General features: G+C 53.9%; 1 protein-coding gene across 1 annotated transcript in view; it reads left to right on the forward strand.

Moving 5' to 3' along the window:
* Window positions 1-15448: 15448 nt before the first annotated feature.
* Window positions 15449-25256, forward strand: part of ABAT (4-aminobutyrate aminotransferase) — an 87060-nt gene continuing 77252 nt past the window's right edge. Inside the window, exon 1 of the mRNA XM_039244352.1 lies at window positions 15449-15567. The gene's annotated coding sequence lies outside the window, so the exon portion shown is untranslated. The remainder of the gene's footprint in view (window positions 15568-25256) is intronic.

The following is a 25256-nucleotide window of genomic DNA, read 5'->3' on the forward strand; positions in this document are numbered from 1 at the left end:
CTTGAACCTCTATAAGTGCTTGTTTGGCAGGAATATTTCAGAATCATCAAAACATCAAGGTGTTCTGCTAGGGAATTAATCTAGATAATTTAGATTGGAGGTGGGGTTTTTTTTTGGTGTGGGGTTTTGGGTTTTTGGTTTTTTGCTTTCTCGGGTTTTTTTCTTTGCACGTTCTAACATTTTCAGAGAATATACGGCCCCAAGGTGGGGAATTGGTTGGTCAAGCTTGCACAGAAAAGATGTAAAACCAGCAAACACGTTCCTCATTTCTCAAGCTACTGTGAGCTCAAGTCATCCGGGATTTTGCCAACATGCAGGTTCTGACTCCGGTCCTCCTGGAACTTAATGAGCCGCCAGGTGACCCTGGCACTGCTGGCCCAGCAACCACTGTGGGGATCAGGGCTGGGATGTGTCATTCCTGGTCAAGAGTGCCAACCTGGGCTGGGCAGACCCAGGTTCTGATCCCGGCTCTGCCCCCAGAGCAGCCAGACAACCCTGGACAAGTGGCCTAGCCTCTCTGAGCCTGTTTCCTCATGTGTGAAATGGTAAGACTCCTGTCTTCACAGAGTTAGTGTGAAGATTATATTCGATAATCCGTGTGAAGTATACCAGGGATTAGATAATCCACGTGAGGTACAGCAGGGACTATATAATCCACGTGAGATACTCTAGGGATTAGGTAATCCGCGGGGGCACACCAGGGACGTCTTCAGTAGACTGCAGATACTGTCGCAGCATGATTCTTTGTCTCGGGAGTGTTGTCAGCTGGTACGCCGTGGCCTCCTCATCTGCTAGAGAAACCTCTGAGCCCTCTGCACCTCTCTCTGGTACAGAGAGGACCCTCTTTGTTCCATGTCCTGAGGCAGGAGCTGGGCAAAGAGCAAATATGAAGTCGTGTGGAACAGGCCTGCCTTAACCCGTGCTCTGCATTTCACACGAGGGTCACTTTGGGGACCTGGAAGGCCCTCAGAGGAGTGGGCAGGCCGTCCACACCGCTGGCCCCAAGTCCAACGAGACGCTCCACGGGCTGCCAGCAGGGGGAGACCCGCTTCCTAGGGAAGCAGCCTCAGAGTCAGGTGCCTCATGCAGAGTGACGATAAAATGGACCCCGTGTGCAGTGAGACACTCGTGTGCGGGGTGACCTAGACTCGGGGAGCCCTGAGTTGGCGGCAGACCTTGGCCTTACGCGACTCCGGTGTGAAACACCAGTAGAGGCCCATCTCGCTGTCCACGTGTCAAGGTGGCCTGCACAGTCTTGGCTGTCAGCTGTAGCAGCCACACGTGCCCACTCCGTGGTGCGGGGCGAAGAAGCTGTGGGCGTGGGCCTCCCGGTGGGGTGACGCGCGGAGCTTCCCGCCCTGCGTCCTCCCTGGAAGCGCTTAGGTTGTGGCCGACTGCAGCTTGGGAGAGGCTGCCAGGTGGAACCCCCTGCTCCCCTTGGCCAGTGCACGTGCCCAGCAAACGGCTGCGCCGCAGACAGTGGAAGTCGCGGGACTTTCCGCCCTGGATCCCAGCTCGAACCGGGGAGACCCTCCAGGCTGTGCTGTTTCTCACGTGGCAGCTCACGTAGCAGGTACCAGCAGGGATCCACCGTCCCGACGTGGGCTAGTGATTCTGCCCAGCGGCACCGGGCGGCCCACTGGTGGCCTTGACATCCATGAGCTATTAAGGGATGTTACAGCCTCTCCAGCAGATGATACCCATCTCGTGGTTTTGTCAGTTCAGCAGTTCAGACCTCTGTTGAAACCACCCAGGGCCATGCTCCGTGGGAAGTCAGTGGGCAGGGCTGCGACCACAGACCATGGGCTCGGTGGTGAAAAGTGCACAGCCCCCATCTCGGTCCCCACACAGACCCTCATTCTCATCAGCCTGGTCTGGCCTCAGTCATGTGATTTTCTCGCTGATGGGAAAATAGCGATGGGATGAACAGAAGGGGTGGCTACAGGAAGAAGAGGGGCAGGGGTGACACCCAGCTTTCTGGCTTAGATGACTGTGTCTTCTGCAGACCCACCACCACCCCCTCCACCCAGGGCAGGTTAACCAGGACATAGCGAGCAGATGATGAGACTTCTGAAAAATACTCTTCAGCATCTAAATGGGATGGAAAAATCTTCCTGCTGGGAACATCTACATGCTTGTGAATTCGGAGACTTGCTTCTCAGACTGGATACAAGAATCTACTGGAGCTGCCGTGAGAGATCATTGCATAAAACCCAAACCCCCTTGCAGAGCCCACCAGGCCCTCAAGGCCTAGCCCCCGCCTACCTTTCCAGCCCCATCCTGTCCACCATATTGAATTCCCTCCTGCTCCCAGAATGCACCACGCTCTTAGCAGCCCCCACCCTCTGAAACTCCTCTCACACAGTCCTCCTTAGTTTCTTCTTCCAGAAAGCCTTTCCCAGGTGTACACAGCCCCTGAGCCTTCTGCAATATAGCCTTTTAAAACTCGGTGTGATAACTGTCTGTTTGCCTGCATGCCTCCGTCACAGATGGCGAGCTCTGTGGGGACAGGACTGGAGTCATTCGTCCCCGAGCCCGACACACCCGGTCATTCTGCAAATGCTTGCTCACATCCCACGTGCTGGATGTTGCCCGGGTGCTCGGGAGGCAGCAGGGAGCAAGATGTCTCACAGCCATGCCTCCCAGGGTCCAACACTAGATGAGAGAACAGGGACAAAGCAGAAGTAAATACATAGTGTACACTGGGTCGTATGAAGAGCAATGATCCGAACACAGAAGTAGGGCCACGAGGTGACCGCACACGCGTTTTGCAGTTCTGTAAACCTGAGGCCACGTGATGACCTCCTTTTCTGTGCAGCAGGAAGACAGCCCCAAGGGGAACAGTCTTCCTGCCCTGCGGGACATGAACCATGTTCGTGTCTACTATGGTGAGTTCATATCGTCGCTCTCCTGTGGACCATATGCACCCCTTCACTTCTCTGTGGTCGGTGCGCACCCCCTCACTCTCCTGTGGACCGTGCGCACCCCTCACTTTCCTGTGGACTGTGAGCACCCCCCCACTCTCCTGTGGACCGGATACACCCCCTCACTTCTCTGTGGACTGTGCGCACCCCCTCACTCTCCTGTGGACTGTGAGCACCCCCTCACTCTCCTGTGGACCATACGCACCCCTTCACTCCCCTGTGGACTGTGTGCACCCCTCACTTCCCTGTGGACTGTGCGCACCCCTCACTTCCCTGTGGACTGTGCGCCCCCCTTCACTCCCCTGGGGACCAAACGCACCCCCTCACTGCCCTGTGGACAGTACACACCCCCTCTATCCTGTGGACTGTATGCACCCTTCACTTCCCTGTGGACTGTACGCACCCCTCACTTCCCTGTGGACTGTGCGCACCCCTCACTTCCCTGTGGACTGTGCGCACCCCTCACTTCCCTGTGGACTGTGCGCACCCCTTCACTCTCCTGTGGACCAAACGCACCCCCTCACTGCCCTGTGGACAGTACACACCCCCTCTATCCTGTGGACTGTATGCACCCTTCACTTCCCTGTGGACTGTACGCACCCCTCACTTCCCTGTGGACTGTACGCACCCCTCACTTCCCTGTGGACTGTGCGCACCCCTCACTTCCCTGTGGACTGTGCGCACCCCTCACTTCCCTGTGGACTGTGCGCACCCCTTCACTCTCCTGTGGACCAAACGCACCCCCTCACTGCCCTGTGGACAGTACACACCCCCTCTATCCTGTGGACTGTATGCACCCTTCACTTCCCTGTGGACTGTACGCACCCCTCACTTCCCTGTGGACTGTACGCACCCCTCACTTCCCTGTGGACTGTACGCACCCCTCACTTCCCTGTGGACTGTGCGCACCCCTCACTTCCCTGTGGACTGTGCGCACCCCTCACTTCCCTGTGGACTGTGCGCACCCCTTCACTCTCCTGTGGCCCAACCGCACCCCCTCACTGCCCTGTGGACAGTACACCCCCCCTCTATCCTGTGGACTGTATGCACCCTTCACTTCCCTGTGGACTGTACGCACCCCTCACTTCCCTGTGGACTGTACGCACCCCTCACTTCCCTGTGGACTGTACGCACCCCATCACTTCCCTGTGGACAGTACACACCCTCTCTCTCCTGTGGACTGTACACACCCGTCTCTCGTGTTCTCTTCTGAACCAGCTTTGTCAGCCTGCATCATTCCTCGCTGGTGAATTACACAAGACTGACACGTGCTATCAGTTTCGAAAGAATTTGATTCAGTGGTTTGAGCGTTATAACCTGGACAGGGCTGGTAAGGGCTGTGGAGAAAAGTAAGCCATCCAGGGGCGAGGGGAGCGCCCACGCGGGGCCCGGGAGGGGGCCCAAGATGGGAGGAGAATCCTGAGGATCGAGGAGCCCGCTGCGCCCAGTGAACGAACGGAGGAGGGAATGAATGAACTGAGCAGGAGGACCGTTTGCAGGGCTCCTTACTCTGGGCCAGCCCGTGGTGCGGGTCGCAGCGGAGCCTGCTCTGGGCTTCTCGGCCGAGGGACCTGGAGGTCGGTTCCTCCTGCCCCAGGTTGCGAGTTTTGAGGAGGTTGGCCTCGTCTGGCTCTTCGCCTCAGGGCTGGGTCGATGGAGGGCCCTCGCCACAAGGTGGCGCCGTCGCCTCATGAATTGACGGTGCGCAACTCCACTGCCAAAGAACTACGGGTGGTCCTCAGTCCCTTTAAGCCCCTGGCAGCTGCTCCAAAGCAGGGATCCGCAGTGGCTCTTAGGGGCCCCTTACTAACCTGATGCACGTCATACGGGGGTATGTTGGCTCTGATTGCCGCCCAGTACCCAGCTCACCCCACACCTCATTCAGATCACCCCCGCGTTTTTGTTAGGCATTTACTATTGATCTCATTTATCAGCATACCAACCCTGAACCCACTTTAGAGGTGGGTCAGCTGAGGCCCAAAAAGCATATGTAGCCTGTCCGAGGCCACGGGACTAGGAAGTAACGAGGGAGGGGTCTACACCCAGGTCTGTCCAAGACCCTGTAACCAGCATCTTTCTATTGCTTCCCGCCTGGAGTAGAGATTGCTTGAAGACAAGGAGTGAGTGGATTGCAGGCTATGCTGTGCTGTTGTCCTGGTGTAGATCCAAGGGTTCAGTGTGTCAGGGCTGAGACCTGGCTCTGCCTCAGGCCGTGCGAAGGAGCAGTGTGGGCGCTGGGCGGGAGCACTTCTTTGGAGCAGGAGTGACCGATGAGGAAATGGGCAGGCGGTGGTGTTTCTAGCTTCGGAGCTCACCGAGGAGAGAGCCTGGAGCCTCGAGTTTGGATGCTGGGGCCACGGACTGAAGGAACTGACCCTTCCCCCCACACCCTCTTCCACTGGAGACCCCTGAGAGGCACTAAGGCTCGGTGGTCAGAGCATGGCACCTGGCGTCTGAACTGGGCTAACCCCGGTGAGCCTTGGGCATCCGTGTCTGTCAAATGGGCACACTACTGGTACTTATTGCCAAAGTCCTACTTGATGTGCCTGTGAAGCACCGGGCACGCGAACTGGCTTGGGGGGTGAGGGGAGGTGCAAGGCACGTAGCCATCACCGTCATGGCCACTGTCACCATCACCATCACTATGATTAATTACCTGCTGCTGCATTGCTATTAATGGCCTGGCCTGTCGCAAGAGGCGGAAACTCCCCAACCGGGTGCCTCACTCAGCCATTAATGATGGCAAAAAAGATCTCACTTGCCAAACCACCGCTCCTAGTGTTACTTGACTGACAGCATGGGTTATTTTGAGGAGGAAAAAAAAAATCAAACTCTTGAGTGCACTCTCTCTGAAAGGTTTCCATGACAACGCACACCTGGCTGTTCCCTGGGGAGGGAAGGGCGGCCTCTCTGGGAAGAGTCAGAGACTCCAGAGGTGGGGAGGGGTCCTCCCACTGCTGTTTTTCCGGCTGTTTGTACAGTCCTGGGCACGGACGCTTGACAGGCTCTCTCCTAAAGCTCTCCACAGCCCCACTATGGTTCTTAGCCCCACTTTGCAGATGAAGAAACTGAGACTAGAGAGATTGAAATGCGCCAGCAGCCACCGGGTGATTTGGGGCCTTTCTGGGTTTTACTCGTCACACTGGAGCGGCTGGAGTGGCTCTTGGCCTCAACACTATAACATGTGGGCTCATGACCCCCTGTGGGGGCCCATCCTGTGCGCTCTAGATGTTTCCCCAGCATCCCTGGCTCCCCCCACTCGATGCTGGACCGGCTCCCTCCTCCTCCCAGCTGTGACAGAACTCCCTGAGTCGGGGGAGGTGCTCAGGAAGTCAGGGCAGAACCCAGCTGGCGGAGCTCCTCGGGTGGGCTGGTGGGCTGGTGGGCCCGATGCGCCTTGTGGGATTGCCCTGTTCCGCGGGGCAAGGAAACCGAGAGTCAGAGAGGAGGAGGGGCCCCAGGGCCCCACGGCCTGTGAGCAGCAGGCTGGGTGGGAGCTCACGTGTGTTTGACGGGAGGCCACCGGGCGGTTTCCAGTGTAGCCTCTGAGCACGCCAGACCCCTGTGGTCTCTGTGCAGGCCACACCGCTGTGTCCCAGGCATGGACCCACCTACGCTGCCACGGACCAGCACAGCAGTGGTGACATACAGGGGCAGGGCGTCATCTCCCTGGGGTTCCAGAGGCCTGCGGAGGGGGGTTCAAGGAGGAGGGGATTTCAAAGAACACAGCAACTTCGATGGGGGGGGCCTCATAAGGAGGACGGGGAGCAAGCTGCCACTTCCAGTCCCCTCAGCAGCCAGCAAGGGGCAACTACCATCTGCCTTTAGAAAGCTGAGGTCAGGGGCGCCTGGGCGGCTTAGTCGGTTAAGCGTCCGACTCTCGCTTAGGTCATGATCTCGCGGTTCGTGGGTTCGAGCCCCGCGTCGGGCTCTGTGCTGACAGCCAGCTCAGAGCCTGGAGCCTGTTTCAGAGTCTGTATCTCCCTCTCTCTCTGACCCTCCCCTGCTCACGCTGTCTCTGTCTCTCTCTTTCCTAGAAATAAATAAAACGTTTAAGAAAAATTAAAAAAATAAAAAGAAAGCTGAGGTCAGAGGGTCTGAAGGCAGGGGGCGGGGAGGCCTGGGACTGGAACCCGGTGAATCCGCCTCAGGAGCTGCTCCCGGGAGCCAGCACGAGGGCCTGGAACATTCTGGTCGAGCTCCTCCACCTGCCACCTCTCATTCAGCAGGAGACTGAGCATTGGCACGGGCTTCATGCCTGCAAACCCCCAGGGAGCCCGGGATCTGTTCTCAGGAAGGCCTTTTCTGTGGGAAAGGCCTTTGAAATACCAGTGAAACAACTGTCTAGTTCCCGCAAAGCCTGGGATCTTTGCGGGGTGTTCAGTTTGGAAAGACAGAAAAATAAAAGGAGACCATTGTCTCTCATCGTTTCAGTAAAGCACACACCGAGCCCTGCTCTGTGCTGGGTGCTGTGCCTGGCCCCCCTGCGCCGCCCCCCACCCATGACGGGTCAGGCCCAGGGCCAGAGGAGACACCCCTGGTACAGACCACTTAACAGCCGGTGCCCGGCACAGAGCGAGCAGTGGGCCAGCAGTTTCAGTAGGCGCAGGAGACCCGACAGGAGGAGCGACTGAGGGCCTGAGTCCCCTCGGAGTCGTGACCGAGAGGCTGTGAGTGCCGTGGAAGAGGCGAGTCCAGGCTGCGAGAGCTCGGACAACGGCCATTTAGAAGCTTAGCAGCCGCCAGGGATGACAGCAGATGAGGAGGAAAGGGAGGCAGAGGAAGAACCCCCCCCCAGACCTGGAGCAGCGACCGCACCAAACTCTGAATGTGGAGCAGCAGGAAGTCTGCTTCGTGGCTGGTGGCCGGCCGAGCGGCCCGGCCCGTGTTACAGCCTGCAGTGCCTTCCAGCGCCACACCCGCACCGCCCTGCGCTCCGCCCGGCGGCGGCTGCCCCGCGCCTGTACCCGAATGAGTTGGAAACTGACGTCCACACAAGGTCTGCACGCACGTGTGTACAGCAGCTCCAGTCTCTTTTTTTAAGTTTATTTGTTTTTTTGAGAGAGAGCTGGGCAGGGGCGTGGGGGGGGGGGGAGAGAGAGAGAGAGAGAGAGAGAGAATCCCAAGCAGGCTTCTCACTGTCAGTGCAGAGCCCAAAGTGGACCTTGATCTCAGGAACTGTGAAATCATGACCTGAACTGAAATCAGGAGTCAGATGTTTAACCAACTGAGCCACCCAGGCGTCCATCTAGTCTCTTTCTCTCTCTCTTTTTTTTAAGGAGTTTATTTTTAAGTAACCTCCACCCCCAACATGGGGCTCAAACTCACAACCCTGAGATCAAGAGTCACATGCAACTGAGCATTGGCGTGCCTCCCGCCAGGCACCCCACAGCAACTCTCTTCCTACCTGCCCGGAGTTGGGAGCCGTCAGGATGTCCTCACTAGATGGATGGGTGAACAAACGGTGGCATATCTACACCCTGGAATAGATTCGGTGCTTAAAAAAGAACGAGCTCCCCAGCCGTGACGATGACAAGCCGCGGGGGACCCTCATACACATATCGCTAAGTGAAAGAAGCCGATCTGAAAAAGCTACAAACTGGATGATTCCAGAAAAGTCAGGACTACGGAGACAGTAAAAAAGATCAGTGGTTTCAGGGGGCTAAGGGGAGAGAGGGCGAGCAGGCAGAGCACAGGGGCTTTGGGGGGCAGTGAGATGACACCGTATGAAGCTGTCATCATGGACACGTGTCACCGTACATCTGTCCAAACCTGCGAGCACACAGCACCGGGAGCGAACCCCGTGCAAACCACGGACAGCGGGTGCTGATGTTTCCGTGAAGTTCATAGGTTATAACAAACGTCCCCTCTGGTGGGGATGTTCATAGAGGGGAGGCTGTGCACGTGTGGGCGCAGGGGGTGGGTGCATGGGAGACTTCTCTCTCTCTTCCTCAGTTTTGCTGTGGACCTGTTCCAAAGCCTTTTTAAAGGGGAAGAAACAAGTAAGGAAAAGACCTTAGCAGCGGTCAGCAGCGGCGTTGATGACAGGGGCGGTGGGGAACAGCACCGCCCCCCCGCCGATGCCCAGCCCAGCGTTCTCTATTTATGCTCGCCTGCCTCCCCCACCCCCCGCCCCAGGGCTCTCTACGGCCACCTCAGCCTGCCCAGCCCAAAAGGGGTGAGCCAGAAGCGCTGGGGAGCTGGCACCTGGGAGGGCAGTCCCTGACCAGTGATTGGTAGTCGTTGGTGTATAAATGCCCAGCCCCCCCCCACCCCTCTGTGGGGTGACTCTGAAGTGAGTGTCCTACCTGGCCAGCCCCCAGCACTCCCCAGCGGGACGTCACCCCCGCTGCCCACCGCGGTCACCTTACCCTGGGTCACTCCCCAGGAGCACTCTGTCCTTGTCTCAGGATCTGTTTCTGGAAAGGCCCAAACTGTGGGAGTGAGGACTTTGATAACGTTCATGATAATAGCTGATCTTCGTGAAGGACCTGTTGAAGCCACACACCCTGCTGCAGGCTGTACGGACATGCTCCCGTTTCACAGGCGTGAGAGCCCAGCCCTCCGGCATTATCGTCAGCCTCATCTTCTGGGATTCCTCCTCGTTGTCACAACAGGATCTCCAGAGTTTGAGGACTAACAGCTCCATGGCTCTGTCTCCTGGTTTTCGTCTTCTGTCTGTAGGGAGGAGAGGGAAGGACGGGGAGGAGTAAGGACTTAGGATTCTCTGGCCCTGGAGAAAGAGTTTGACTTGGGTTTGGTGAAGGTTCAGCAGGGAGTTGATGGACAGCTCCCAGGGGCCCCCCAGGGAGGGGTGAGAGGGGTCAGCACCGCGCTCAGCATCCGGCTTGACACTGTCCTTTGCACACAGTGAAACAGATCAGTATTATAGAGCACCTGCCGTGTGCCAGCTACTGTCCTCAGAGATCTCAGAAATGCCATAAATGTCAGACATGCCAACAAAGTCCTCAAAGATCTCAGATAAGACATAAATGCTTAGCTGTCTTCTCCAGCGGTGGGGATGAGCGGGGAGCCACGTTCTTCCGCCTGGCCCCTGCAACGCCCTCGCACGTACTGGCAAGCAGAATTGGGGCGAATATGAGTGCAGGAAGAAGGGACCTAGACTGTGCCGAGCACCTTCCATGGTGCTGAAACTGTGTACATGCTTCCAGCACAGGGTTCCTCAGCCTCAGCACCAGTGACGTTTTGAGCAGGAGAGCTGCCCGTGGTTAGGGGGCTGGCTCTGTATTTATTGCCTCCGGGCAGCCCTCCAGGGCGTGGGAGTGGCAGTGGGGGACAACACGGTTCCCCTGTCATTTCTGGTGTGTCCTGAGCTAGAAAGAGAATCACACTGTTGTGTTTCTTTGGGGCTGGCAGCTCTGAAGCGCCCAGTCACGGCAATGACAGTAGAACAAAGCTGTGACACATCTGCGACGTGTCAGATGCAGCAGCTGGCGTGACACACCCACCTTACAGGTCGGGGTCGGGTAGGTAGTGGAAAGCCAGAGGCAGCACCTGGGTCTTGGAGGAGGCTGGTGCCTGGGAATGAGTGCAGGGAAGTCCCACCCAGGCGCCCCTCTTAGCATTCAGGCCTCCACACACATGTCACGTCCTCCACACACATGACCCCACCCCCCCACCCTGGCCACCACGGCTGACGTCCTCGCTCCAAGGGACTTGATGTATCTCCAAGCTCTTATTGTCAAAAATTTGTTTCCTTGGTTCATGTTTGCCTCTTATGCTCCGTCTCCCAGCACCAGAATGGGAGCTCCGTGGACATGGGGCCTCAAACCCCCAAGGCCTGGAACAGCTCAGCGCCGGGCACAGGTTAGGTGCTAAATGCATGTTTGTTGACTGACTAAATGAACAGATAAGTTACTAAACGAGGGAATGAGTGAGCTCTGGGCCAACCTCGCACAATTGGGCGAGTCGCTTGGTGAAGCTGCTAATAATAACAGCTTCCAGGGTGTGGATGTCCACCAGGGACCAGCAATGCACACCCTAACGTTTGCCCCAAAGGGGGACCTACGTGCTACGGACCTTCTTCTTCTCGCGGTAAAATACGCATTTACCATTTTACAGTGGCACGAAGCGCATTCACCGCGCTGGTCACCCATCACCCCCCTCTGTTCCAGAACATTGTCCGCACCCCAAATGGAGCCCCATACCCATGAAGCAGTCACTCCTATTTGTTCCATCCCTGGCACCTGGCAACCACTCACCGCTTTCTGTCTCTGTGGGCTTCCCTATTCTGGATATTTCTTATGGATGGACCCATACAGCACGTGGTCTTTTGTTTTCGGGATTCACCCACCTTGAGTCAGGTGCCTACAGTACTTCATTCCTTTGTAGGACTGAGGAATACTCCACTGTATGGACACACCCCAGTTTGCCCATCCATTCATCAGTTGGTGGACTTTCGCTTTGCTTCCATGTTTTGGCCATTGTAAGTAGTGCTGCTGTGAATATTCATATGCAAGCTTTTGTTTGAATACCTGTCTTCAGTTTGTTTGGGTATCTACCTAGCAGTGGAATTGCCGGGTCACAGGGTGACCACGTTTGACTTCCTGAGGAGCTGCCAGACTGTTTTCCACAGTGGCCGCGCCGTTCCACATTCCTCCCAGCGGTGTGTGAGGGTTGCAGTGTCTCCACACCCTGGCCACATGTGTCATTTGAATCGGGTTGTTTGCCTTTTGGTTGTTGGGTTGTAAGAACTCTTTATATATTCTGGATCCTAGACTCTTTTCTGATACATGATTTGCAAATGTTTTCTCCCATTCTATGGACTGTCTTCTCACTCTCTCGATCATGTCCTTTGATGTACAAAAAAAACACCTTTGAGTTTGATGAATTCCAATTTATCTAGTTTTTTTCTTTTCTTTTTTCCGTATGCCTTTGGTGTCATATTTCAGAAACCATTGCCAAATCCTAAGTCATGAAGATTTAACTCTGTGTTTTCTTCTAAGAGTTTTATGGTATTAAGACTTATATTTAGGTCTTTGATCCATAATGAGTTAATTTTTGTGTATGGTGTAAGATAAGAGTCCAACTGTATTCTTTCACATGTGGGTGTTGTGGTAGTCGCTTTAATTCATAAGTGAGAACATAGAGGCCAAGAAAGGGTAAATAACTTGTCCCAATGTCACACGGCCATTGGGAAGTAGAACTGGAATTCACCACCAAGTCCCGGGCTGGTCCCCTTTTCCTCACACCCAAATGCCCTCTGTGATATCCCTGTACTATTTTGTGAGCAGGGACTGTGGAAAGCACAGACCTAAGAAATAAGGCACGCATTCTAATCTGGCTCCGGGCAAGTTCATCCATGTCCCTTGACCTCAGTTTCCCCCTCTCTACAATGGGTGGCTGGTCTCTAAGGGCCTTTCCTGCTCAGACTGCTAGAGCCCTGAGAGCTTCATGCCCCATTGCCCTCATTTCCCTGCTCAGAGGTGCTTTCCTGGAAGGAGCTCCACCCTGGGCCTCAGCCAGCCTCTGGAAAACTTCCCCAGCATCCCCCGGAAGAGGCCCGCTGCTTGGGGCTGTGGAAAATGCAAGGGGAGCAAATGTGAGAAAGGCCTTCTCCGCATGCTGACAGTTTCCTTCACAAGTATCACAATGAAGCTACTTGAGAATCAGCTTGCAAAGCACCTGGCTGTAAATATCCCTCTCACACCCTCCTCAACCAGAAAGTTTGGCAAACTTTTTCTAAAAAAAGGGTCAGGCGGTAAATATGTTTGACTTTGCAAGCCCCACGGTCTCTGTCAGAACTACTCAGCTCTGTGCTATAGCACAAAGATGATGCTTAGGTGAGGGGGGATCACTGTGTTCCAGTAAAACTTTATTTATGCACCGTGAGATTTGAATTTCATGTCATTTTCATGTGAAAGAAAATATTATTTTTCTTTTGAATTTTTCCAGTTTTTAAAATCTAAAACCCTGGGCGCCTGGGTAGCTCAGTCGGTTAAGCATCCGACTCTTGATTTCTGCTCAGTTCATGATCTCACAGTCATGGGATTGAGCCCTTGCTTTGGGCTCTGCACTGACTGTGGAGCCTGCTTGGGGTTCTCTCTCACTCTCCCTCCGCCTTCCCTGGCTCATGCACGCACTGTCTCTCGCTGTCTCTCAAAATAAAGAAATAAGCATTTTAAAAATAAATAAAATAAAATGTAAAACCAATATTATATCATAGCTCGCAAGTCATACTAAACAGATGGTGGGCTAGGCTACATTTGCTTTAACCTTTCCTTTTTTTTTTTTCATTTTAAATATTTTTTCTTAGTATAGGAGAAGTAGATATAAAATAATTATACGTTAGTGACATGCAAGTAAAGTAAACTTGGAATCATCTATAATTTCAACATACAGCTATAACTATTTATAGTAATGGGCATTTATTTTTTCTACTTCTCTGTCTGTCCATACTGGTGCTCTCCAATGTGCTAGCCAGTAGCCACATATGACTATAGACCTGAAACAAAAATTAGATAAAATGTCCATTTCAGTTTCTCCATCAACCAGCACACATGAAGACTTCAATACCTATGTCCAGCTAGTGGCTACCATGTTGGACAGCACAGACACAACATTTCTACCCATAACAGAAGGTTCTGTTGGATAGCACTGATCTATCCACATCTATTTATGTAGACTTAGCAAATACAGGATAATACTTCATTGGTGAATATCTTTGTTCACTTAATATTTTGAGATGGCATTTTCATACCATTCAAATACTCAATACTTATGTTTTATCAGAGGTATTCTGTTCATGCAACGGATACTCCGTTAGAGTCTTTATAGCTGTACATTCGTTTCCAGTTTTTTGCCACAATAAACAAAATGATAGTAAACCGCTTTATCACTAAGCCTTTGTACCATTTGTTGTTTAGGATAAACTCATGGGGGTTTAATTTCTTGGTCAAAGAGTAAGTCCATTTGAAAAATGTTTTTAATGGAAATACCCAGTTTCTCCCCAAGAAGGCTTTGATCGTTTATAGTCCCATCAGCAATTCATGAGATTGGCTACTTCCTTGAAACCCGCACAAATAATAGTGGTTATGATAATGAAAGTTAGGCCATTTTGGTAGATGAAATTTTTCTGTCTCTAACTTTAACTTGCCTTTCTTTGACAAGCTTTATTTCCTCCCATGTTTATTGGCCATTTTATTTCTTTGGGTGAGTTAGGGGCAATAAAGCACATTATCTGCATGGCTTAGGTTCTAAGGAAAAATTGCTGGATTTATAACCCAGGCCTCACAAAGTTCTGCAAGCAAGGTGGCAGGATTAATATACCAAACAGATTGGCAAACCTCTCTTAACTTCAGCAGAACCTGAGATCAATGTTCTGTCTGTTCTTTTGAATGATTCTTATTTATTGTTTCTTTTTGGTCCCTGTGGTCATAGACCATACTAGAGGCCAGGTAGGGGTTTCTTGGTTGTTTTTTATTTACTTGGTTGTTTGTTTTATATTTATCTTAGCTCCTTAATTTCTAGGAACACAGTCTTCCTTGCCTAACCAGAGATAGGGCAGCTTCGATTGCTGGAAGGCAGACAGGAGGGACCTCAGGTTTCTGTAAGATACCAGCAGACTAGGGAAGTACTTATTGACCAGGATGGGTAGGGAAAACCAAGCTGTATTCTTTCTTGGCCTTTTAGGGTCTGGAATTTCCACTCAATCATCATGAGCACTCGGAGATCTCATTTTGTTCTGATGGGCGGTTTCTGCGTCTTTGACTCTACCACCGAATGAACGAGTGAAAGAAAGAATGAGTGAATGAATGAGTGAATGAATGAATCAATCCTCTTTCCAAATACCTTTAGAAACCTACCGGGCAGTCATTCACACGTTAGTATTACCTAGCTTTCATATGGCGTTTTAATTTGTGTAAGAGCACCTTCATCACCTCTACAGTCTCATTTACAGCCTTGAAGGAGGTACTACCTCACTGTCTTCGTTTACTGTTGAGGAAATGGGGGTCGGATAGGTGGGGTGGCGGCCGGGGGCTGACCGGGGCGGGGGGGGGGCCCAGAGTGCGCACTGCCAGGCCGAGAGGAGCAGGGCGTCTTACGGATCTGACTCCGGATGCAGGGTTCCAGAGCCAGGGCGCGGGGGGGGGGGGGGGGCAGGTACACTCACCCACAGACCCCTGGACGCAGGGAAAGGGACAGGAGGTAATTAAGGTCTCGGCTAAATCAACCTATCGAGCCGCCCCCTTATAGAAACGCGCCCTCCACCCACCCCACCCCCCACTCGGTAGGCTCCCCTCCGGCCTGGTGGGGTTCCTCAGCCTCCTCCTCCGCAGTCCCGGCCCTGGCTCCCGGCCCTCGGGGTCCCTCCTCCAGGCCCCCGCCCCGCCCCCGCCCCCGCCCCCGAAGGCCGGACTCTGCCCCCGCCTTGCCTTCCCCCTCCCCCCCGGGGGCGGTGGCCCGTGGCGGGCGCGCTTATTGGCTGCGGCGCGAGCGAGGGCCGGGGCCGGCAGCGCTGATTGGCCAGCGCGGCTCGGCGGAGCCAGGAAACCCGGCGAGTCGCTGGGGGAAGTGGGGCAGACCCGACGCACCCGGAGCCCGGAGCGCAGGAGCCTCAGGTCGGCGCCCGCACGTCGGAGTCCGCAGACCGGAGCCCGCAGACCGGAGCCGGGGCCTGGAGGTAAGGGCCGGCGCCGGGTCGCGTGGGGAGGCCCGTCCACCGAGATGGCCTTGCCCCCAGGGAGCAAAGACGGGGCGTCTTCTCCCAGAAACGGGGCCCTCATCCTCCCGAGACGCGGGTCCCCTCCCTCTAAAAACAGGGGGTCTCTCACCTCCCAGAGAGCAAAATAGCTTCCAGTTGCCATCAGAAACGAGCTCTTCCTCCGGGCCCCAGGCTTCCCCTCCCCGACTTACCCCCTTGGAATGGAATGTGCACCCCCCCGAAAGTGGGGTCCTGCCTCCACGCATAACTAGGGCCCCTCTCATCTCTTCGGGGACGGATGCACCTTCCGCCTCCCTTGGAAACTAAGTTTGGATCTCTTCTTCCACCCTCGCTTCGGAATGATGAGGGTCTTCTCAGCTGGTAGATAAGAGGACCCTCCCTCCGTGGAAAATGAACCCCCTCCAAATGTCCTGGGAAAGAAGCCCCTCCTTAAGACAAGGAAATCCGAGGGCAGAGACTCAGCATGTCGGCCTCACACCCAACAGGGACCGCCCTGCGTACCCCACCACCAAACTGGACTCTGAGATTTGCTTTGGGATGTGGAGGGTTCCCTCCCCCTCCCCCAAGGGGCCCATGACCCCCCTTCCCACCCATGACAAAGACACAGTTGCCACACACACCACCACAGTACAGGCATTTTGGGGGAGGTACCCTCTCCCTCCATCAGATGCAAGGCCAGGGCCTTTCATACTCAGAAGCAGGACAAGGGGCTGGCCACCCATCTGGGCCAAGCCACCCACCTGACTCCATCTCCCTCCAACCCTTTCAAGCCAATCCCCTCTCATTAACTCCCTGTACCCACTCTCCCTGCCTCTCCCAAACCTAGTCCTTCCCCGACTGTACCCCCACACCTCACTGCCCCTCTTGTTTCCATCCCACCTCCCCTCTCCCACCCTGGCTAGAGATAGGACCAGAGGATATTTAGTAAGAACGAAACCCTTAAAGCCGGGACCCTGAGCCTAGGGGCCTTTCTAGTACCCTCTAGACTCTGACAACAGAGATGGCCCCCAAGGCAGCAAGACCCCCCCGGGACCCCCCAGCCCCCACACAAAGGGCTGGTGTTCAGGATACTCTCCCCTGAGGCAGTCCAGGCTCCCCAGAGAAGGGAGTGTCAGATGCAGAGAAGGGGTCCCAGCTTGCTCCCCGGGGCCCCCCTCCCCCCTAGCTCCAGTGGGCACTGATCAGTGGAATTCCCGGCACTTGGCCAGAGGAGGTAAATGCTGCACTTGGGCTGGAGACATTGTTGCCATTCTTGGGCCAAGGGTGAGGATGTTGGTGACTTGAGCGGCTGGAAACAGCTCTTCTCTGGGAGGCCAGGGTGGAGGACAGGAAAGAGAAAGGCAAGGAGGCTTGCCTTACTCTTTGGAGCTGCATGCGGGATATGGGGTATGGAGAAACGTGTGCTCTGGATGCCCAAAGAGGTCAGCCCTGGGGAGAGGCAGGCCTGGATCCCCAAACCCCAAAGGACTTCTTGATGAAAGATCTGCTCCCTCACTTGACATTTGAGCAAACAGAGGCATAAAGAGGGGAAGACCCTGGCTCAAGGTCATCCGGCCAGTGGGTGGGAAAGCCGGCCATAGTCCCTCCAGGGGTTGTGGGGTGCTGGGGTCCAGGACAGGGGCTCAGGGCCTCACATTTAGCGCTGGGCCTCCTGGCATTGACCCCTCCGCTTGTCAGAGGAGACGCAGAGGCTCTGAGAATGTCATGCAGCTGGGAAGGGGCAGAGCTGGAACTCAGCATTCCCCCACCCCCACAGGCCACCCTGTAGAAGCCATTCCTGGGGGTCTGCGCTTCAATGCTCACCCCGTGTGATCTTGGTACTGAGCCCACCCTGCAGCGGTCTGCTGTCCCTCTCAGAGCATGGCTGCTTTTCCTGCCACCGGATGGGGCAGAAACTGAAACTGGCAGCAGCCCCTGTGAGCCACCCAGTGGGGCCACAGCCACCAGGTCCCTGCAAATGGGGGGGAGCATCTTGAGGTGGGCCTCCAGCTAAGGGGTTGGCTATTATGCTCCCATTTAGAGCAGGGAGCCAGGTACAAGGTGCCAAGGTGAAAGTTCAGGGCATGAAGGGGAACTGGCATGCATAGAGGTCAAGAGATTGGCCTCTGTACCCCTCTTATCTGGGCCTAGAACCCATATCTGCCCCTTGGGGTGGGATCTTGAGCAGATTATTAATCTTATATCTGCATAAAATGAGTTAATCCTCATAATGTGCATAGCTGCTACTACAAATGGGTGGAAGCAACAACTGTGATTTCAGGGGCAAAGTCATAAAACCTTTGTGTTTTAGGACAGCAGACCATAAAGTCAGGTGCGGCAGAGAGTTGACTCCTGCCTCCTGCTGGTGGGGGAAACTTGGGCAAGTCGTTCTCTCTCTGAGCCTCAGTTTCCTTATTTCTGAATGAGGTGGTTGGGGGGGTAGGCATCAGGCGAGAAGGCAGAGCAGAGCAGCCCTTCTCATGTCGGCAGTGCTGACCCTGGGGGTGGAATAATTCTCGGTATTGGGGCCATCCTGTGCACTGAGGGGGTTTAGCATCATTCTTACCCCCCCCCCCCGCCCCCAGCTACTAGATGCTGGTAGAAACCTCTCTAGTTGTGCCAAATGAAGTGTCTCCAAGCACTGCCAGATGCCCACTGGGGGGCAGAATCATGCCCACCCCTCCCGCTGCCACATGGGTCTTGCATACCCTTGATGCTTGACTTAAGACAGATTCCTTCTGGGGCGCCTGGGTGGCTTAGTTGGTTGAGCGTCTGACTTTAGCTTGGATCATCTCGCGGTTCATGGGTTCGAGCCCCACATCCGGCTCTGTGCTGACTGCCGGCTCGGAGCCTGGAGCCTGTTTCAGTCTGTGACTCCCTCTCTCTCTCTGATCCTCCCCTGCTCACGCTGTCTGTCTCTCTCTCTCCTAGAAATAAATAAAAACATTAAAAAAAAAAAAAAAAGAAGACAGATTCCTTCTCCTTGCTCGCTGGGCTCCTTGCTCTGCCTTCTGCACGATGGAGGGGGTGGTGTCCAGCCACTGAGCTTCCCAGTGTTAATGACAATCTCAGTTCTTCACATTAAATAATACTTTGCAGGGGCGTCTGGGGGGCTCAGTCGGTTGAGTGTCCGACTTTGGCTCAGGTCATGATCTCACGGTTCACGAGTTTGAGCCCCGCATCGGGCTCTGTGCTGACAGCTCAGAGCCTGGAGCCTGCTTCGGATTCTGTGTTTCCCTCTTTCTCTGCCCCTTTCCCACTCGCTCTCTCTCTGTCTCAAAAAAAAATAAACATTAAAAAATTTTTAAACAGCACTTTGCTACCTCCAGAGCACCTTCATGTGCATTGCTCTAGGCCTCCCATTGTACAGATGAGCAAAACCAAGTCTCACCGAGGTTAAACGGCTTGTCTAAGGGCATTACTCCCTTCCCCTAGAGGTCAAAGAAATGTTCGTGCCAGCAACAATTTCAGAAATAACCTGGTTCTGGACCCTTCTTTGGAAGGTCGTCTGGCGGTCTCTTCCAGAACCCAAACTGCATGCCCTTTGGCCCAGCCCCCCTTCTTCTAGAAACATTCAGTCGTGCACACAGGTAGACGGACACAAGAATAAAAATGAGCAAAGCGCAGCACACAGAGGTTGACAGACCTGCTCTGGGTCTCAGCCAGGAAATGTGGGCTTGGGACTCCATATTGAAGCCCAGGCTGGGGCCCTTTGCCTGTACCCTGCCGCTAGAGGATCGCACCCCCCCCCCCCCCCCCCCCGTCCCCAGGGGGAGACACATTCCTGCCTGGACTCATCCCTCCCTCTGGGGAAAGTGCTCACACCAGCACTTCCAGCTGCTGAAATTCAGAATTCTGGAGCCTCAGTGTTCTGGAGACAGGAATCTGAGGCCTTCCCTCCCCAGGCCCCAGACCCCAGGCTGAATCTCTAGGGCGGGGGGTGGGGGTGGGGTGTTGGGGAAAACTCCTAAAAACCCCAGTGGGCCCTTGGGTTGGACTGAATGCATCTGGATTGGGTTCCTACCAGCACGATGGCCTCAGGCTGTGACCAGTGGACCCCTTAGGATTTCATTTCCCCATCTTTGGCCTTTTCTGCTTCTAAGAACATGTATGTACAAGTTTTGGTTTAGACAAGTTTTGGTTTCAGTTCTTTTGGCTATCGGCCCCTGAGTGAACTGCTCAGTCATATGATCAGTCACATGGAAATTCTTCGTTTAACCTTTGGAGGAACTGTGAGGAACTTTACTGTTCACACCAGCAGTGTGCAAGGGGTCCAGTTCTTCCACATCCTTACCAACGCTTGTTGTTTTCCAATTATTATTATTATTACTATTATCATCACTATTACCGCCGTTCCAGCAGGTGTGAAGCGATACCTCATTGGGGTTTTGATTTGCATTTCCCTAATGGCTAAGGATGTGCTTGTTGACCATTTGTAGATTTTTCTCTGGAGAAATGCCTATTCAAGTCCCTTGCTCATTTTTGAACTGAGTTGTCTTTTTGTGGTTGAGTTTTAAGAGCACGTTACAGACATGAATGGATTTTTGTGTTGCCATTTTTCCTCTTGCATGGGAACATCTGCTCAGCTCCTGTGGGTGGGGCACCGTCTTGTGACCATGGGACATCCAGGTGCCTACGATACAGTTACTGCTCACGAGGGCTCACAATCTAGAGCAAAGCTTCTCAACCTCAACACTATTAACTTTCCTGGGGTGGGGTGGGGGGCCTGTTCTGTGTGTGGTAGGATGCTTAGTGTCATCTCTGGCCTCTAACCCACTAGATGCTAGTAGCACTTCCACCCCCAGTGTGACAACCAAAATTGTCTCTGGACATTGCCAAATGTCTCATGGGGACCAACTTGTTCTCCCTGGTTGAGAATCACCGGGTTAGAGGCTAAGACACGTCTGTATATCTGCAATTTGAGTCATAACTCTTGTGCCTTTTCATGGTGGGCATTTCAGGACATGCTTGCTGGATGTTGGGTGGGTGAGTGGACGGGTGCATGGATGCTTGGACCCGACCGCTTGTTGGTTGGATACATTGATGGAGGAGTGTGTGAATGGATGGATGAATAAATGAATGCAATTTACAAAGCTCAGACACATGCCCAAAATTCTCCTATGGGAAACCAGAATACTGTTCTTCAAACTGGAACGTTCTACCCGCCTCACCCCCACCCCCTTTCCACCTAGCACAGTGGTTCTCACATTTTGGCATAGGTTGGTTGGCCCCAATCACTAGACTTGATGATTCAGTAGAATCGCTGTGCTGGCAGAAGACTCCCAGCCTGGTTTCCTTGTTCTCTGAGAGCCCTGCACAGACCGCGCTGCCCCCACCACTTGCCAACCTGTCCGTTCTCAGGGGTCTGTAGACTTAACCCCCAACACCTCCCATTAGGTGCTCACGTGTATTGCCTTCCACTATTGGCAGCGTGCTGGAAGTCTGCACCTTGGCCAAACGGAGAATTTCTTCAAAGCTACGACCCATTGTGACCTAGCACCTTGCTACTGGAAGATGGTACAGCACCCAGCAGCAGCGCGGCAGCAGCGTGCTCATTAGAATACAGATTTTTGGGGCGCCCAGGTGGCTCATTCGGTTGAGCATCTGACTTCCGCTCAGGTCACGATCTCAGAGTTTGTGAGTTTGACCCCCGAGTTAAGCTCTGTGCTCACAGCTCAGAGCCTGGAGCCTGCTTCAGATTCTGTGTCTCCCTCTCTCTCTGCCCTTCCCTTGCTTGCACTCTGTCTCTCTCAAAAATAAACATTTAAAAAAATTAAAAAAGGAAATGCAGACTCTTGGGCCCCACACAGGCCTACAGAATGCAAATCTACATTTAACAACATCCCAGGTTGGCAGTCGGTGGGGGAGGGAGGAGGTGGGATTCATGGTCACATTCAAGTTTGGGAAGCTTGCGCTAGGACATCTCAGAAGGTAAGCCCTGCTTCCCGTGGCTGATGAGTTACACTGGCGCATCTGTTACAGGGTAAGTGGTGTCTGGACCAGAACATCATTCCAGCATTATCGGCCAGTCGTGTCTTTGCCTTACGCACTCTCTTGGAATGTCTGAACTGATGGCTTGGCGCAGGGGAAAACAGTGGCCCTGGGGGGCAGTGCCTCGCTCAAGGTCACATGATGAAGGTGAAGCAAAATGAAAATTGGGGAAGAGTACCCAGAGAGGCTTAGCATGAAAGGTGCTGATACGGGGAAGCACCAGGTGGGAGGGTAGTGGCCTGAAGCTGCCGGCTCTGCTCTTCCAAAGTGGAGAAATGGGAGATTACTTAAGAAGCAGGCCAAAAACCAGAACGTACATGGTATTCTTTCATTTGCTCAGCAAGTATTTATTGGGTACTTAGCAGAAGCCCGGCTCCGGCGTCACGTGTATGGTATCGAGCCAAGAGAACAAGGTGTCACACTCAGTGGCTTCTGTCTAGGGGGGCAGTCTGACATTTGTTCATTCATTAATGTGTCTGTTTATTGTACTACTTCCATGTGTCCTGTGCAGTACTAGGCGTGTGCATGTGTGTGATGAGGGAGAGACAGAGACCCACCTGCTCACACCAGAGGATCCTCTAGGCTGGCTGTGGGGAGACAGACCCAGAACGACTACTGTTCAGCGAGATGCACCCCTGGGGGTGGGGAGGAGGTGCTGCGGGCACATAGAGGCTGGAACTCAGAGAAACCCTGGAGCTGCTGGGAAAAAAGTTTCAGGAGGAAAAGGCAGGAAAGATGTTCTTGACAGAGAGAACATGAACAGAAGCTCAGAGACCTCGTGGAAAACTGTCAAAAGAAAATCTTCAGGGGAAAAAAAAAAGGGGTAAAACCATGAGTCCTGTGCAGATGCAAAAGGGAGCACTTGTTCAAGACTATATTAAGCTCAATCAGTGAGGAAGCCAGGCAGATATTAGAACTGGTTCAAAGGCAAAGTCGACTAAAGCACAACTATGTATGTGGAGGAAAGGAATACTGAAATGAATTGCAAATGGAGGGGGAAATGATTGGACAAAACAGAATTTGCTTGTATATCCATTTCCTTCAACTTACAAAGCATTGGGAAAAATAACTCAAAGATAATGAACAGGGGTAGAATCAGATAGCCTGAAAGTTTGTACTATACAGATAATGCATAATATTCCATTGAGGCACAGTTTTTCCCCCCCATAAAACCCATGGTCAGAGAATGGGGGAGGTCTTTGGTGGAGCACAGCACGGGTGAGTGAGGAGAGGGGGAAGCTGTGGGAGGGCCAGAGAGATCATGGACATCCAGGTGACCCATGATAATGAGTGGCTTGACCCAGACACCAGTAGGGAACCACGGAAGGATGTTAAACAAGGATGTGAGCTAATTTGATTAGCACCGGAGAAAGATCCTTCTGGAAGTTGGGTGGAGAGCAGACCCCCAACTATAAGTGGCTCAGAGAAGCCTGTTAAAAGATGAGGTGATGGGGACATCGCCTAGAGTAAGGCTTGGCAGATTCTTCTGTAAAGGGGCAGATAGCTGATACTTGAGACTTTGCGGGCCGGATACTTACAGTCCAGCAGCCATAGACAACATAGCGAATGGGAGGAATCTATGTTCTAATAAAACTTTATTTATAAAAACAGGCCAGTGGACCAGTTGTCCAGCTCCGACCTAGAGTGCTAGTTGAGCGGCTAGAGCTGTCCATGGTTTTGACGGGCCTCCTGCTTCTTGATGTTTAGAACCCGCTGGCAGCTCTCCTGGGGGAGTCCAGGGACGCCTTCTCCCACTTGCCTTTGAGCACGAGCTCTCTAAGGGGACCAGACAACCCTTGGGGCAGTTAGCTGGCCTTCAAGCAAAAGCTTTTAGGACCTCAGAGCTCTTCTGGGGCAAGGTTGGCCAAACAGCCTCTTAGAAACAGCCAAAAGAGCAAGCCACCGCAGAGGGCCATTCTGAGTGGGAACAGAGCCTGCCTCCCGTCTCCTCGCCCAGAGCTGTAAATAGCTCTCTGCTGGCTTTGCAGACTGAGCGCCCTTCTGGGGACAGGCTGGAAATGAGCACATGCTGGAGCACTTGTGCACATTACTGCCCGCCTGCAGGTCTGCGTGCCTGGCGTCCTGCCCCAGGCATAAGTGCACAGTCCTCCCCCGGGGCCAGGAGCAGGGCTCACAGAAGAGCTGCATTGGGACTTGGGCATTCTGACCCGGGAACAGGGTCCAGGAGGGACTCGGATCTAGGCTGTCAGGGTAATGAGAAGCTAGAGGGACGAGAGGAAACGTTCGGAGGACCGTGGAACAGGGTTTCAGCCTCGTCTCTGCCCACCTAATGACCACCAGTCGCCCATGAATAGTGGGCGGCTCACATTTGCCGAGAATCCAGCGGGTGCTGGGGTGGTTCTAAGGGTTTTCTGCGTGTTTGCTCATGTCACTGCTCACGGGAACCCTGCAGGGAAGGCCGGTAAGGTTGCCGAGGTGGGCAGTGAGGCCTAGAGAGGATTGGGGACCGCCCTGGCCCTCCAGGTAACAGCGGCGTGCCGACAGAGAGACCCGGGCTCACAGGCTCGGAGGCGCCAAGTGGATGCGCCTGGGTGTGTCGTCCCTGTTCCTCGCCCCGCCCTCGCCCTCTCCTCCCCTCGCTCTCTGACCTCCGCTTACTTATCAGTCGATGGTAGTCATAATGTCTTATCCCTTGACCTGCAGTTTGGGAGGAACAGCTGCTGTGGCCAATGAGAAAGCAGAATTAAAAAGTCAGAAATGCTGAATAAGACCCACCGTGGGCAGAGAAAGTCCAAAGCGCTTCCTTCAGCAGCCCCTGGCCACAGACAACTCGGATTATTTGCGGTGATTAATCTCTTTCGGCCGCATGCTCCCGCCCCGCACCCCCCCCCCGATGGCCTGCATAAAGCAGCTGTATCGCGCCGGCTTGCTCAGGGCCCTGGAGATTGTGACGTCTGGGCCTCAGTTTCCTTATCTGTAAAATGCAGCAAGGATACCACATCTTGGGACACGTTGGTGTTGCTGGGGAGGAGGATAAGGATGAACGCGGCTGAGTGCTTTCTACCTGCCAGACACAGGCTCCGTTGGGATGATCTCCCTTTTTTTTTTTTAATTTTAATTTTTTAAAATGTTTTTATTTATTTCTAGGAGAGAGAGAGAGAGAGAGAGAGAGAGACAGCGTGAGCAGGGGAGGGTCAGAGAGAGAGGGAGTCACAGACTCTGAAACAGCCTCCAGGCTCTGAGCTGGCAGTCAGCACAGAGCCCGATGCGGGGCTCGAACCCACGAACTGGGAGATCATGACCCAAGTGAAAGTCGGACGCTTAACCGACTAAGCCACCCAGGCGCCCCGGGATGATCTCCCTTAACGCTCTCAGTAGCCCAGATGGTAAGGTCCTCTTGTGTGCATAAAGGCAGAATCAGAGTTTTAAAATCTCTTGGCCAAGGTCAGGGGTAAGAAGAGCCAGAAACTGGACTTGATCGAGACCTGCCTGGCTACAAAACCCGTCTTCAAACATGATTCACTGGGGACCTCCAAGGGTCAGTGAATCAAAATCCCGCGTCCCTCCCTTCCCATGCCTTCCTCTGCCCAGTCTGCCCCCACTGTCAGCACAGAGCCCGATGCGGGGCTCGAACCCACAAACCCTGAGATCGTGACCTGAGTTGAAGTCAGATGCTCAACTGACTGAGCCACCCAGGCGCCCCTGGGTGTGCTTAT

Source organism: Hyaena hyaena, unplaced genomic scaffold, assembly GCF_003009895.1.
Source record: "Hyaena hyaena isolate Hyena2069 unplaced genomic scaffold, ASM300989v1 scaffold_238, whole genome shotgun sequence".
Taxonomy (NCBI): domain Eukaryota; kingdom Metazoa; phylum Chordata; class Mammalia; order Carnivora; family Hyaenidae; genus Hyaena; species Hyaena hyaena.